The 15,011-nt window shown below is 40.8% G+C and overlaps 13 non-coding genes across 13 annotated transcripts; 8 read left to right on the forward strand and 5 right to left on the reverse strand.

Moving 5' to 3' along the window:
• Positions 1-113: 113 nt before the first annotated feature.
• On the reverse strand, positions 114-185 carry trnaw-cca (transfer RNA tryptophan (anticodon CCA)). Its single transcript has one exon. It is a non-coding gene; the product is annotated as a tRNA-Trp (tRNA).
• A 1,218-nt stretch (positions 186-1,403) lies between these two features.
• Positions 1,404-1,475, forward strand: trnam-cau (transfer RNA methionine (anticodon CAU)). Its single transcript has one exon. It is a non-coding gene; the product is annotated as a tRNA-Met (tRNA).
• Positions 1,476-1,885: 410 nt separating this feature from the next.
• Positions 1,886-2,092, forward strand: LOC131736388 (small nucleolar RNA U3). Its single transcript, XR_009328105.1, has one exon. It is a non-coding gene; the product is annotated as a small nucleolar RNA U3 (small nucleolar RNA).
• A 1,380-nt stretch (positions 2,093-3,472) lies between these two features.
• On the forward strand, positions 3,473-3,545 carry trnaf-gaa (transfer RNA phenylalanine (anticodon GAA)). The gene has a single exon. It is a non-coding gene; the product is annotated as a tRNA-Phe (tRNA).
• A 709-nt stretch (positions 3,546-4,254) lies between these two features.
• trnaw-cca (transfer RNA tryptophan (anticodon CCA)) lies at positions 4,255-4,326 on the reverse strand. Its single transcript has one exon. It is a non-coding gene; the product is annotated as a tRNA-Trp (tRNA).
• A 1,700-nt stretch (positions 4,327-6,026) lies between these two features.
• On the forward strand, positions 6,027-6,233 carry LOC117971749 (small nucleolar RNA U3). Its single transcript, XR_004663235.1, has one exon. It is a non-coding gene; the product is annotated as a small nucleolar RNA U3 (small nucleolar RNA).
• A 1,381-nt stretch (positions 6,234-7,614) lies between these two features.
• Positions 7,615-7,687, forward strand: trnaf-gaa (transfer RNA phenylalanine (anticodon GAA)). Its single transcript has one exon. It is a non-coding gene; the product is annotated as a tRNA-Phe (tRNA).
• Positions 7,688-8,835: 1,148 nt separating this feature from the next.
• On the reverse strand, positions 8,836-8,907 carry trnaw-cca (transfer RNA tryptophan (anticodon CCA)). Its single transcript has one exon. It is a non-coding gene; the product is annotated as a tRNA-Trp (tRNA).
• Positions 8,908-9,530: 623 nt separating this feature from the next.
• On the reverse strand, positions 9,531-9,603 carry trnav-uac (transfer RNA valine (anticodon UAC)). The gene has a single exon. It is a non-coding gene; the product is annotated as a tRNA-Val (tRNA).
• Positions 9,604-10,607: 1,004 nt separating this feature from the next.
• On the forward strand, positions 10,608-10,814 carry LOC117971751 (small nucleolar RNA U3). The gene has a single exon (XR_004663237.2). It is a non-coding gene; the product is annotated as a small nucleolar RNA U3 (small nucleolar RNA).
• A 1,379-nt stretch (positions 10,815-12,193) lies between these two features.
• On the forward strand, positions 12,194-12,266 carry trnaf-gaa (transfer RNA phenylalanine (anticodon GAA)). The gene has a single exon. It is a non-coding gene; the product is annotated as a tRNA-Phe (tRNA).
• A 136-nt stretch (positions 12,267-12,402) lies between these two features.
• On the reverse strand, positions 12,403-12,476 carry trnan-guu (transfer RNA asparagine (anticodon GUU)). The gene has a single exon. It is a non-coding gene; the product is annotated as a tRNA-Asn (tRNA).
• A 1,495-nt stretch (positions 12,477-13,971) lies between these two features.
• Positions 13,972-14,178, forward strand: LOC131736391 (small nucleolar RNA U3). The gene has a single exon (XR_009328108.1). It is a non-coding gene; the product is annotated as a small nucleolar RNA U3 (small nucleolar RNA).
• Positions 14,179-15,011: the final 833 nt, after the last annotated feature.

Below are 15,011 nucleotides of genomic sequence, written 5' to 3' on the forward strand. Positions count from 1 at the left end.
ATCGCTATACAATCAATATGTTGTGTAGGCTAAACTGTATAAATAAACGCCCGGAAACATTGAAATCCAAACACGTTTAAAAGATGAAATAGTGTGGAATAGAAACAAAGACTTGACCTCGACGTGATTTGAACACGTAACCTTCTGATCTGGAGTCAGAGGCGCTACCGTTGCGCCACGAAGTCCTGGGAATTTTTGTCCTTGTTATGGAATGCTAGAGTGCACAGCAAGCATGCCAAACGCATGGTAATGCCGACGCTCATACTAGGAAAACATTCAAGAGTCATGGGAAACAGCCGTCAATAGGTGTTCGTAGCCAGCAGGGCTATGAAGCTGTCGGAAGTGTGTTTGATTCTCAGCTTTAAAAGTAAGAAAACATAAAACAATGCGATTTGCTTTTATAATGTTCATTAATTGAAACGTAGCATAAACAGCAGTTGTTACTGGCTGGGAATCGTTTCGGTTCAAATTCTTGGAAAGCAGCTATGCTGAGCAATATATCACCAACGGGGGAAAGCTGGCAGTACTGAGTGACACAGAAGAAGGATTCTCTCAGCGCGTCTCCTCTGAATGCGCACTGGCACAAAGAGGGCTTTGCTCATCTAATGACGTGGCGGAATGCAATAATGTATTGGGTTAATTTATCAACAAAAGAAACATAAATAAAAGTCTATGTAATTATTTGTGAATAAACTGTCTTGCTTATACGATGGGAGACCAGGACCTTACACCCGCAATTAATGATCGGCCAACCCCAGAGAGACTTTGTCTTGACCAGGGATTAATATAATTTAAAAACATGCGGCAATGGTTCCACAGGGGATAGAACCCAGGGCTTTCTGCGTGTAAAGCAGACGTGATAATCACTACACTATGGAACCTAGGCAGGACTGTGTCGGTGCTCCTACATTATTGTCTACATGCATCTCAAATAATTACAATGTCATTTATCAGACCCTTCGGCGTTGTCTTTAAAAATTAAACTTCCCAGACCGAACGCAGGCTAACATTAAATCAATGAATCTTAAATATTTTCTATAGCGCCCCATATGCGATTCACAAATTCTACTTAAAAACAAGACAATATCTCATTGTAAGCCTGGTCAAACAAAAGAAGTCTTCAGTGTAATTTTAAACAAAGAGTGCTTTCCACGATTTACGATGCTTTAGAGAGACGGAATATTGGAATTGGCAGCCGAAACTGGGGGATAAAACTGCCCGTGATCAAAGTGGGCAGAAAAGCTGCATACTTTCCATAAGGTATTTTGGAGAAAAGAAAACGGATCTCTCTGATTTGCAACGTTTCTATGGTTCGGCCCGGCCACTGCCGTGTGTCTGGTTAAAACGATGAGTTCAGTTTTTTTTTTTCCTTCCGCTTGGTAATTCAGTCTTGAGGCAACTGTAGCAGAGTGGCGCAGCGGAAGCGTGCTGGGCCCATAACCCAGAGGTCGATGGATCGAAACCATCCTCTGCTAGCCTGTTTTTCTTCTGTTAGCAAAGTAGTTTTTCTAAAATATAAACTGAACTGATTTGCAAATTCAAAAAATAAATTAATTAACAAAATAGAAAATATTTCGACTAGATGTATGCTTTCAATTTCTTCAAAAAGTAGTCTCAAGCTCGTTGATTCAGTCGCTTTAAAATCCACCTCTATGTCCCGCTGCAGCAGCGCTGTGTGCTGTGGCTCGAGCTTGTTTGACGAGACAGGCAATGCAAAAATGATAAAACTTGCTTTTGTATCACACGACAAACTTAACGTATGCTTTAACGGCTTGGCTGTCTCAAGTTAGTTTGTATTGTTAATGTAACACCTCGTTTTTGCCCAGTCGTTGTATCACATGAATTGAGCTTGCTAGTTGGGGGTGACGGTCTGCCAATACAAGTTAAGACTATATTTGCAAGGATCATTTCTAGAGTGAAACATGTTTTGAAGGGATTGGTCTCGGTATCCCCCAGGAGGAGCGGGAGTCTTTTCTTCTCAGCAACGAGCTGACAATGAGTGTTGTTTTTGGGCACCTGCTCGCTGCTACTGATGACCACTCCAATCTTCAGTCGGTGGATTGTTGAAGGAAGGGGACACATTTTGAGTGCGTATCTCATACTGGTAGAAACGCAGAAAAAAGAAACCATCAAGCCTAAAATTGTTCAGTTGTTTAAATCAATAAGCACATTTCAAATGGATCATTGCTAATGTTAAAACAATTTAAGAACACTTTAAGTAGGGCTTGACTAATATAAAAATATAGGCATGTTATTTGCACTACGCAGGACTAGATTGAGCTTAAAAAAAGGCATTACATCTGAAAATAACTTGTGTTTACCCCCACTTACAAGGAAAGCGTCAAACTTTGTATTCGTCCTCGTAACAGTGTTAGAAAATGTAAACAGCAGTTGGAGAATGCCGAAGTCGATCATCCTAGCATGTTAAACGAGGGCATTTCTCATGTAAGCCACATCCAGTAATAGATCGTTTGTACTGTTCTCAATGGTCCGCATCCCAGCCTGAGACCACGATCCAATTGTAAAACTTACAATGCATTAGTAAGACCTTACCTAGAATATTGTGATCAGTTCTGATCACCTCTCTACAAAAAGGATATTGCTGCTCTAGAAAGAGTGCAAAGAAGAGCAACCAGAAATATCCCAGGTTTAAAAGGCATGTTGTATGCAGACAGGCTAAAAGAACTGAATCTATTCAGTCTTGAACAAAAAAGACTACGCGGCGATCTGATTCAGACATTCAACATCCTAAAAGGTAGAGACAATGTCGACCCAGGGGACTTCTTTTTTGACATGAAAAAAGAAACAAGGACCAGCGGTCACAAATGGAGATTACATAAAGGGGCATTCAAAACAGAAAATAGGAGGCACTTTTTTACACAGAGAATTGTGAGGGTCTGGAACCAACTCCCCAGTAATGTTGAAGCTGACACCCTGGGATCCTTCAAGAAGCTGCTTGATGAGAGTCTGGGATCAATAAGCTACTAACTACCAAACGAGCAAGATGGGCTGAATGGCCTCCTCTCGTTTGGAAACTTTCTTATGTTCTTATGTTCCTCTATCCTATTGTGCTTGTTAAGACATAGCGTGAATCTTGAAAACGTCTTGTTTGTTTAACAAAGCCAGCAGTCACTTTATTGATCACCCTGTGGATTAAACGCTATTGGAACACAGATGATTGTGTTGAAGATGTTAATAGACTTTCAATGTACGCGTTGTAGAGCTAAGCGTTTGTTGAGGCAGTTCAAGCGCTGCACATTCAGGCAGCCGGTTGCAGTCTTTACCTGTTTCCTAGATGTTTGCCATTTGGTCTTACTCTGGAAGGAGTAGAACAAAAGCTAAACCATTTGTTGAGAACCGCATTTGGGAGAAAACTTAAGTGTTTCAAAATATATTTGTAAAGTGCATTTGTCTATTAGGTTGTTTATGGTGTGACAAAAAGAATGCTATCTCGAAAACGCAGTCCTGTCAAGCCGAAATAGCTCAGTTGGGAGAGCGTTAGACTGAAGATCTAAAGGTCCCTGGTTCGATCCCGGGTTTCGGCAAGCACCAAGACATTTTGTTTTGTTTTATATTATTTTGAACTAAAAACAGAGCACATTTTTTTCTTCATTGTAATTGGAGGAAATAACAACGTACTAGTGCCATTTTCTAATGTGATTAAGAAATTCAAAAAGCATCGTCCCTGGGTGGGCTTGAACCACCAACCTTCCGCTTAACAGCCGAACGCGCTAACCGATTGCGCCACAGAGACCAACCTGCTCGACCGTTAAAGCATACGGGAGTGATTAGCAAGGCGAGATGCTGCAGAACCTGATCGAGGGAGCAGAACTCAGCCGAACCTGAAACCACAGCTAACTATTTGGAGAATGCGGGCATCGATCCCGCTACTTCTCGCTCCTTGTCTTGTGGCAGCGATTCTCATAGGCTACAATCGCTGCTTGATAAGAGCGATTCAGATTGTTCAATATTTTTTTTTTTTTTTTATTGGCAATGTAGTTGCCATTTGCAAATTCAAAAATAAATTGAACAATCAAAAATGATAATACTTGCTTTTGTATCACACGACAATCTTAAGGTATGCTTTAACGGCTAGGCTGTCTCAAGTTAGTTTGTATTGTTAATACCATACCTCTGTTTGATCGCTATACAATCAATATGTTGTGTAGGCTAAACTGTATAAATAAACGCCCGGAAACATTGAAATCCAAACACGTTAAAAGATGAAATAGTGTGGAATAGAAACAAAGAACTTGACCTCGACGTGATTTGAACACGTAACCTTCTGATCTGGAGTCAGAGGCGCTACCGTTGCGCCACGAAGTCCTGGGAATTTTTGTCCTTGTTATGGAATGCTAGAGTGCACAGCAAGCATGCCAAACGCATGGTAATGCCGACGCTCATACTAGGAAAACATTCAAGAGTCATGGGAAACAGCCGTCAATAGGTGTTCGTAGCCAGCAGGGCTATGAAGCTGTCGGAAGTGTGTTTGATTCTCAGCTTTAAAAGTAAAGAAAACATAAAACAATGCGATTTGCTTTTATAATGTTCATTAATTGAAACGTAGGCATAAACACAGTTGTACTGGCTGGGAATCGTTTCGGTTCAAATTCTTGGAAAGCAGCTATGCTGAGCAATATATCACCAACGGGGGAAAGCTGGCAGTACTGAGTGACACAGAAGAAGGATTCTCTCAGCGCGTCTCCTCTGAATGCGCACTGGCACAAAGAGGCTTTGCTCATCTAATGACGTGGCGGAATGCAATAATGTATTGGGTTAATTTATCAACAAAAGAAACATAAATAAAAGTCTATGTAATTATTTGTGAATAAACTGTCTTGCTTATACGATGGGAGACCAGGACCTTACACCCGCAATTTAATGATCGGCCAACCCCAGAGAGACTTTGTCTTGACCAGGGATTAATATAATTTAAAAACATGCGGCAATGGTTCCACAGGGGATAGAACCCAGGGCTTTCTGCGTGTAAAGCAGACGTGATAATCACTACACTATGGAACCTAGGCAGGACTGTGTCGGTGCTCCTACATTATTGTCTACATGCATCTCAAATAATTACAATGTCATTTATCAGACCCTTCGGCGTTGTCTTTAAAAATTAAACTTCCCAGACCGAACGCAGGCTAACATTAAATCAATGAATCTTAAATATTTTCTATAGCGCCCCATATGCGATTCACAAATTCTACTTAAAAACAAGACAATATCTCATTGTAAGCCTGGTCAAACAAAAGAAGTCTTCAGTGTAATTTTAAACAAAGAGTGCTTTCCACGATTTACGATGCTTTAGAGAGACGGAATATTGGAATTGGCAGCCGAAACTGGGGGATAAAACTGCCCGTGATCAAAGTGGGCAGAAAAGCTGCATACTTTCCATAAGGTATTTTGGAGAAAAGAAAACGGATCTCTCTGATTTGCAACGTTTCTATGGTTCGGCCCGGCCACTGCCGTGTGTCTGGTTAAAACGATGAGTTCAGTTTTTTTTTTTCCTTCCGCTTGGTAATTCAGTCTTGAGGCAACTGTAGCAGAGTGGCGCAGCGGAAGCGTGCTGGGCCCATAACCCAGAGGTCGATGGATCGAAACCATCCTCTGCTAGCCTGTTTTTCTTCTGTTAGCAAAGTAGTTTTTCTAAAATATAAACTGAACTGATTTGCAAATTCAAAAAATAAATTAATTAACAAAATAGAAAATATTTCGACTAGATGTATGCTTTCAATTTCTTCAAAAAGTAGTCTCAAGCTCGTTGATTCAGTCGCTTTAAAATCCACCTCTATGTCCCGCTGCAGCAGCGCTGTGTGCTGTGGCTCGAGCTTGTTTGACGAGACAGGCAATGCAAAAATGATAAAACTTGCTTTTGTATCACACGACAAACTTAACGTATGCTTTAACGGCTTGGCTGTCTCAAGTTAGTTTGTATTGTTAATGTAACACCTCGTTTTTGCCCAGTCGTTGTATCACATGAATTGAGCTTGCTAGTTGGGGGTGACGGTCTGCCAATACAAGTTAAGACTATATTTGCAAGGATCATTTCTAGAGTGAAACATGTTTTGAAGGGATTGGTCTCGGTATCCCCCAGGAGGAGCGGGAGTCTTTTCTTCTCAGCAACGAGCTGACAATGAGTGTTGTTTTTGGGCACCTGCTCGCTGCTACTGATGACCACTCCAATCTTCAGTCGGTGGATTGTTGAAGGAAGGGGACACATTTTGAGTGCGTATCTCATACTGGTAGAAACGCGGAAAAAAGAAACCATCAAGCCTAAAATTGTTCAGTTGTTTAAATCAATAAGCACATTTCAAATGGATCATTGCTAATGTTAAAACAATTTAAGAACACTTTAAGTAGGGCTTGACTAATATAAAAATATAGGCATGTTATTTGCACTACGCAGGACTAGATTGAGCTTAAAAAAAGGCATTACATCTGAAAATAACTTGTGTTTACCCCCACTTACAAGGAAAGCGTCAAACTTTGTATTCGTCCTCGTAACAGTGTTAGAAAATGTAAACAGCAGTTGGAGAATGCCGAAGTCGATCATCCTAGCATGTTAAATGAGGGCATTTCTCATGTAAGCCACATCCAGTAATAGATCGTTTGTACTGTTCTCAATGGTCCGCATCCCAGCCTGAGACCACGATCCAATTGTAAAACTTTACAATGCATTAGTAAGACCTTACCTAGAATATTGTGATCAGTTCTGATCACCTCTCTACAAAAAGGATATTGCTGCTCTAGAAAGAGTGCAAAGAAGAGCAACCAGAAATATCCCAGGTTTAAAAGGCATGTTGTATGCAGACAGGCTAAAAGAACTGAATCTATTCAGTCTTGAACAAAAAAGACTACGCGGCGATCTGATTCAGACATTCAACATCCTAAAAGGTAGAGACAATGTCGACCCAGGGGACTTCTTTTTTGACATGAAAAAAGAAACAAGGACCAGCGGTCACAAATGGAGATTACATAAAGGGGCATTCAAAACAGAAAATAGGCGGCACTTTTTTACACAGAGAATTGTGAGGGTCTGGAACCAACTCCCCAGTAATGTTGAAGCTGACACCCTGGGATCCTTCAAGAAGCTGCTTGATGAGAGTCTGGGATCAATAAGCTACTAACTACCAAACGAGCAAGATGGGCTGAATGACCTCCTCTCGTTTGGAAACTTTCTTATGTTCTTATGTTCCTCTATCCTATTGTGCTTGTTAAGACATAGCGTGAATCTTGAAAACGTCTTGTTTGTTTAACAAAGCCAGCAGTCACTTTATTGATCACCCTGTGGATTAAACGCTATTGGAACACAGATGATTGTGTTGAAGATGTTAATAGACTTTCAATGTACGCGTTGTAGAGCTAAGCGTTTGTTGAGGCAGTTCAAGCGCTGCACATTCAGGCAGCCGGTTGCAGTCTTTACCTGTTTCCTAGATGTTTGCCATTTGGTCTTACTCTGGAAGGAGTAGAACAAAAGCTAAACCATTTGTTGAGAACCGCATTTGGGAGAAAACTTAAGTGTTTCAAAATGCATTTGTAAAGTGCATTTGTCTATTAGGTTGTTTATGGTGTGACAAAAAGAATGCTATCTCGAAAACGCAGTCCTGTCAAGCCGAAATAGCTCAGTTGGGAGAGCGTTAGACTGAAGATCTAAAGGTCCCTGTTTCGATCCCGGGTTTCGGCAAGCACCAAGACATTTTGTTTTGTTTTATATTATTTTGAACTAAAAACAGAGCACATTTTTTTTCTTCATTGTAATTGGAGGAAATAACAACGTACTAGTGCCATTTTCTAATGTGATTAAGAAATTCAAAAAGCATCGTCCCTGGGTGGGCTTGAACCACCAACCTTCCGCTTAACAGCCGAACGCGCTAACCGATTGCGCCACAGAGACCAACCTGCTCGACCGCTAAAGCATACGGGAGTGATTAGCAAGGCGAGATGCTGCAGAATCTGATCGAGGGAGCAGAACTCAGCCGAACCTGAAACCACAGCTAACAAGAAAGCAACACGGGGCAGGAAAGTCTATGTAATCCATTATGGCAGCACAACATACGTCATTTTGTTAGATAACACACTGGGGGTCCAACACAGCAGTGTGTGTAAATAGCTACAATGGAAACCAAATACTTACGGTTCAAATGAGAATCTTCATCAGATTTTAAGAACACATTTGACATACTTTACACTGCAAAGGAGGAAGGCAGGCAATGCAAATGAGGCGTGATCCATTGCTAAAAAAATACATTAAATCTCCCTTTGTGCTTCTCGGAAGACATACGACGGAGGGCGCACTTTTTCAGTTTGGGGAATGTTACAAATTAGCAGCCTGTGCTTTAAAATACATATAGGGCGGGCTTCTCTGTTACAAAGAATTGTCACACTTTGTATTTCTCTCCATGATCCATTGGGACAGAATACGTAGATACATTAAAACTATTTGGAGAATGCGGGCATCGATCCCGCTACTTCTCGCTCCTTGTCTTGTGGCAGCGATTCTCATAGGCTACAATCGCTGCTTGATAAGAGCGATTCAGATTGTTCAATATTTTTTTTTTTTTTTTATTGGCAATGTAGTTGCCATTTGCAAATTCAAAAATAAATTGAACAATCAAAAATGATAATACTTGCTTTTGTATCACACGACAATCTTAAGGTATGCTTTAACGGCTAGGCTGTCTCAAGTTAGTTTGTATTGTTAATACCATACCTCTGTTTGATCGCTATCCAATCAATATGTTGTGTAGGCTAAACTGTATAAATAAACGCCCGGAAACATTGAAATCCAAACACGTTAAAAGATGAAATAGTGTGGAATAGAAACAAAGAACTTGACTTCGACGTGATTTGAACACGTAACCTTCTGATCTGGAGTCAGAGGCGCTACCGTTGCGCCACGAAGTCCTGGGAATTTTTGTCCTTGTTATGGAATGCTAGAGTGCACAGCAAGCATGCCAAACGCATGGTAATGCCGACGCTCATACTAGGAAAACATTCAAGCGTCATGGGAAACAGCCATCAATAGGTGTTCGTAGCCAGCAGGGCTATGAAGCTGTCGGAAGTGTGTTTGATTCTCAGCTTTAAAAGTAAAGAAAACATAAAACAATGCGATTTGCTTTTATAATGTTCATTAATTGAAACGTAGGCATAAACACAGTTGTACTGGCTGGGAATCGTTTCGGTTCAAATTCTTGGAAAGCAGCTATGCTGAGCAATATATCACCAACGGGGGAAAGCTGGCAGTACTGAGTGACACAGAAGAAGGATTCTCTCAGCGCGTCTCCTCTGAATGCGCACTGGCACAAAGAGGCTTTGCTCATCTAATGACGTGGCGGAATGCAATAATGTATTGGGTTAATTTATCAACAAAAGAAACATAAATAAAAGTGTATGTAATTATTTGTGAATAAACTGTCTTGCTTATACGATGGGAGACCAGGACCTTACACCCGCAATTTAATGATCGGCCAACCCCAGAGAGACTTTGTCTTGACCAGGGATTAATATAATTTAAAAACATGCGGCAATGGTTCCACAGGGGATAGAACCCAGGGCCTTCTGCGTGTAAAGCAGACGTGATAATCACTACACTATGGAACCTAGGCAGGACTGTGTCGGTGCTCCTACATTATTGTCTACATGCATCTCAAATAATTACAATGTCATTTATCAGACCCTTCGGCGTTGTCTTTAAAAATTAAACTTCCCAGACCGAACGCAGGCTAACATTAAATCAATGAATCTTAAATATTTTCTATAGCGCCCCATATGCGATTCACAAAATCTACTTAAAAACAAGACAATATCTCATTGTAAGCCTGGTCGAACAAAAGAAGTCTTCAGTGTAATTTTAAACAAAGAGTGCTTTCCACGATTTACGATGCTTTAGAGAGACGGAATATTGGAATTGGCAGCCGAAACTGGGGGATAAAACTGCCCGTGATCAAAGTGGGCAGAAAAGCTGCATACTTTCCATAAGGTATTTTGGAGAAAAGAAAACGGATTTCTCTGATTTGCAACGTTTCTATGGTTCGGCCCGGCCACTGCCGTGTGTCTGGTTAAAACGATGAGTTCAGTTTTTTTTTTTCCTTCCGCTTGGTAATTCAGTCTTGAGGCAACTGTAGCAGAGTGGCGCAGCGGAAGCGTGCTGGGCCCATAACCCAGACGTCGATGGATCGAAACCATCCTCTGCTAGCCTGCTCTTCTTCTGTTAGCAAAGTAGTTTTTCTAAAATATAAACTGAACTGATTTGCAAATTCAAAAAATAAATTCATTAACAAAATAGAAAATATTTCGACTAGATGTATGTTTTCAATTTCTTCAAAAAGTAGTCTCAAGCTCGTTGATTCAGTCGCTTTAAAATCCACCTCTATGTCCCGCTGCAGCAGCGCTGTGTGCTGTGGCTCGAGCTTGTTTGACGAGACAGGCAATGCAAAAATGATAAAACTTGCTTTTGTATCACACGACAAACTTAACGTATGCTTTAACGGCTTGGCTGTCTCAAGTTAGTTTGTATTGTTAATGTAACACCTCGTTTTTGCCCAGTCGTTGTATCACATGAATTGAGCTTGCTAGTTGGGGGTGACGGTCTGCCAATACAAGTTAAGACTATATTTGCAAGGATCATTTCTAGAGTGAAACATGTTTTGAAGGGATTGGTCTCGGTATCCCCCAGGAGGAGCGGGAGTCTTTTCTTCTCAGCAACGAGCTGACAATGAGTGTTGTTTTTGGGCACCTGCTCGCTGCTACTGATGACCACTCCAATCTTCAGTCGGTGGATTGTTGAAGGAAGGGGACACATTTTGAGTGCGTATCTCATACTGGTAGAAACGCGGAAAAAAGAAACCATCAAGCCTAAAATTGTTCAGTTGTTTAAATCAATAAGCACATTTCAAATGGATCATTGCTAATGTTAAAACAATTTAAGAACACTTTAAGTAGGGCTTGACTAATATAAAAATATAGGCATGTTATTTGCACTACGCAGGACTAGATTGAGCTTAAAAAAAGGCATTACATCTGAAAATAACTTGTGTTTACCCCCACTTACAAGGAAAGCGTCAAACTTTGTATTCGTCCTCGTAACAGTGTTAGAAAATGTAAACAGCAGTTGGAGAATGCCGAAGTCGATCATCCTAGCATGTTAAACGAGGGCATTTCTCATGTAAGCCACATCCAGTAATAGATCGTTTGTACTGTTCTCAATGGTCCGCATCCCAGCCTGAGACCACGATCCAATTGTAAAACTTTACAATGCATTAGTAAGACCTTACCTAGAATATTGTGATCAGTTCTGATCACCTCTCTACAAAAAGGATATTGCTGCTCTAGAAAGAGTGCAAAGAAGAGCAACCAGAAATATCCCAGGTTTAAAAGGCATGTTGTATGCAGACAGGCTAAAAGAACTGAATCTATTCAGTCTTGAACAAAAAAGACTACGCGGCGATCTGATTCAGACATTCAACATCCTAAAAGGTAGAGACAATGTCGACCCAGGGGACTTCTTTTTTGACATGAAAAAAGAAACAAGGACCAGCGGTCACAAATGGAGATTACATAAAGGGGCATTCAAAACAGAAAATAGGAGGCACTTTTTTACACAGAGAATTGTGAGGGTCTGGAACCAACTCCCCAGTAATGTTGAAGCTGACACCCTGGGATCCTTCAAGAAGCTGCTTGATGAGAGTCTGGGATCAATAAGCTACTAACTACCAAACGAGCAAGATGGGCTGAATGGCCTCCTCTCGTTTGGAAACTTTCTTATGTTCTTATGTTCCTCTATCCTATTGTGCTTGTTAAGACATAGCGTGAATCTTGAAAACGTCTTGTTTGTTTAACAAAGCCAGCAGTCACTTTATTGATCACCCTGTGGATTAAACGCTATTGGAACACAGATGATTGTGTTGAAGATGTTAATAGACTTTCAATGTACGCGTTGTAGAGCTAAGCGTTTGTTGAGGCAGTTCAAGCGCTGCACATTCAGGCAGCCGGTTGCAGTCTTTACCTGTTTCCTAGATGTTTGCCATTTGGTCTTACTCTGGAAGGAGTAGAACAAAAGCTAAACCATTTGTTGAGAACCGCATTTGGGAGAAAACGTGTGTTTCAAAATGCATTTGTAAAGTGCATTTGTCTATTAGGTTGTTTAGGGTGTGACAAAAAGAATGCTATCTCGAAAACGCAGTCCTGTCAAGCCGAAATAGCTCAGTTGGGAGAGCGTTAGACTGAAGATCTAAAGGTCCCTGGTTCGATCCCGGGTTTCGGCAAGCACCAAGACATTTTGTTTTGTTTTATATTATTTTGAACTAAAAACAGAGCACATTTTTTTTCTTCATTGTAATTGGAGGAAATAACAACGTACTAGTGCCATTTTCTAATGTGATTAAGAAATTCAAAAAGCATCGTCCCTGGGTGGGCTTGAACCACCAACCTTCCGGTTAACAGCCGAACGCGCTAACCGATTGCGCCACAGAGACCAACCTGCTCGACCGCTAAAGCATACGGGAGTGATTAGCAAGGCGAGATGCTGCAGAACCTGATCGAGGGAGCAGAACTCAGCCGAACCTGAAACCACAGCTAACAAGAAAGCAACACGGGGCAGGAAAGTCTATGTAATCCATTATGGCAGCACAACATACGTCATTTTGTTAGATAACACACTGGGGGTCAAACACAGCAGTGTGTGTAAATAGCTACAATGGAAACCAAATACTTACGGTTCAAATGAGAATCTTCATCAGATTTAAAGAACACATTTGACATACTTTACACTGCAAAGGAGGAAGGCAGGCAATGCAAATGAGGCGTGATCCATTGCTAAAAAAATACATGAAATCTCCCTTTGTGCTTCTCGGAAGACATACGACGGAGGGCGCACTTTTTCAGTTTGGGGAATGTTACAAATTAGCAGACTGTGCTTTAAAATACATATAGGGCGGGCTTCTCTGTTACAAAGAATTGTCACACTTTGTATTTCTCTCCATGATCCATTGGGACAGAATACGTAGATACATTAAAACTATTTGGAGAATGCGGGCATCGATCCCGCTACTTCTCGCTCCTTGTCTTGTGGCAGCGATTCTCATAGGCTACAATCGCTGCTTGATAAGAGCGATTCAGATTGTTCAATATTTTTTTTTTTATTATTGGCAATGTAGTTGCCATTTGCAAATTCAAAAATAAATTGAACAATCAAAAATGATAATACTTGCTTTTGTATCACACGACAATCTTAAGGTATGCTTTAACGGCTAGGCTGTCTCAAGTTAGTTTGTATTGTTAATACCATACCTCTGTTTGATCGCTATACAATCAATATGTTGTGTAGGCTAAACTGTATAAATAAACGCCCGGAAACATTGAAATCCAAACACGTTAAAAGATGAAATAGTGTGGAATTCGGCCCGGCCACTGCCGTGTGTCTGGTTAAAACGATGAGTTCAGTTTTTTTTTTTTCTTCCGCTTGGTAATTCAATCTTGAGGCAACTGTAGCAGAGTGGCGCAGCGGAAGCGTGCTGGGCCCATAACCCAGAGGTCGATGGATCGAAACCATCCTCTGCTAGCCTGTTTTTCTTCTGTTAGCAAAGTAGTTTTTCTAAAATATAAACTGAACTGATTTGCAAATTCAAAAAATAAATTCATTAACAAAATAGAAAATATTTCGACTAGATGTATGCTTTCAATTTCTTCAAAAAGTAGTCTCAAGCTCGTTGATTCAGTCGCTTTAAAATCCACCTCTATGTCCCGCTGCAGCAGCGCTGTGTGCTGTGGCTCGAGCTTGTTTGACGAGACAGGCAATGCAAAAATGATAAAACTTGCTTTTGTATCACACGACAAACTTAACGTGTGCTTTAACGGCTTGGCTGTCTCAAGTTAGTTTGTATTGTTAATGTAACACCTCGTTTTTGCCCAGTCGTTGTATCACATGAATTGAGCTTGCTAGTTGGGGGTGACGGTCTGCCAATACAAGTTAAGACTATATTTGCAAGGATCATTTCTAGAGTGAAACATGTTTTGAAGGGATTGGTCTCGGTATCCCCCAGGAGGAGCGGGAGTCTTTTCTTCTCAGCAACGAGCTGACAATGAGTGTTGTTTTTGGGCACCTGCTCGCTGCTACTGATGACCACTCCAATCTTAAGTCGGTGGATTGTTGAAGGAAGGGGACACATTTTGAGTGCGTATCTCATACTGGTAGAAACGCGGAAAAAAGAAACCATCAAGCCTAAAATTGTTCAGTTGTTTAAATCAATAAGCACATTTCAAATGGATCATTGCTAATGTTAAAACAATTTAAGAACACTTTAAGTAGGGCTTGACTAATATAAAAATATAGGCATGTTATTTGCACTACGCAGGACTAGATTGAGCTTAAAAAAAGGCATTACATCTGAAAATAACTTGTGTTTACCCCCACTTACAAGGAAAGCGTCAAACTTTGTATTCGTCCTCGTAACAGTGTTAGAAAATGTAAACAGCAGTTGGAGAATGCCGAAGTCGATCATCCTAGCATGTTAAACGAGGGCATTTCTCATGTAAGCCACATCCAGTAATAGATCGTTTGTACTGTTCTCAATGGTCCGCATCCCAGCCTGAGACCACGATCCAATTGTAAAACTTTACAATGCATTAGTAAGACCTTACCTAGAATATTGTGATCAGTTCTGATCACCTCTCTACAAAAAGGATATTGCTGCTCTAGAAAGAGTGCAAAGAAGAGCAACCAGAAATATCCCAGGTTTAAAAGGCATGTTGTATGCAGACAGGCTAAAAGAACTGAATCTATTCAGTCTTGAACAAAAAAGACTACGCGGCGATCTGATTCAGACATTCAACATCCTAAAAGGTAGAGACAATGTCGACCCAGGGGACTTCTTTTTTGACATGAAAAAAGAAACAAGGACCAGCGGTCACAAATGGAGATTACATAAAGGGGCATTCAAAACAGAAAATAGGAGGCACTTTTTTACACAGAGAATTGTGAGGGTCTGGAACCAACTCCCCAGTAATGTTGA

Source organism: Acipenser ruthenus, unplaced genomic scaffold (genome assembly GCF_902713425.1).
Source record: "Acipenser ruthenus unplaced genomic scaffold, fAciRut3.2 maternal haplotype, whole genome shotgun sequence".
Taxonomy (NCBI): domain Eukaryota; kingdom Metazoa; phylum Chordata; class Actinopteri; order Acipenseriformes; family Acipenseridae; genus Acipenser; species Acipenser ruthenus.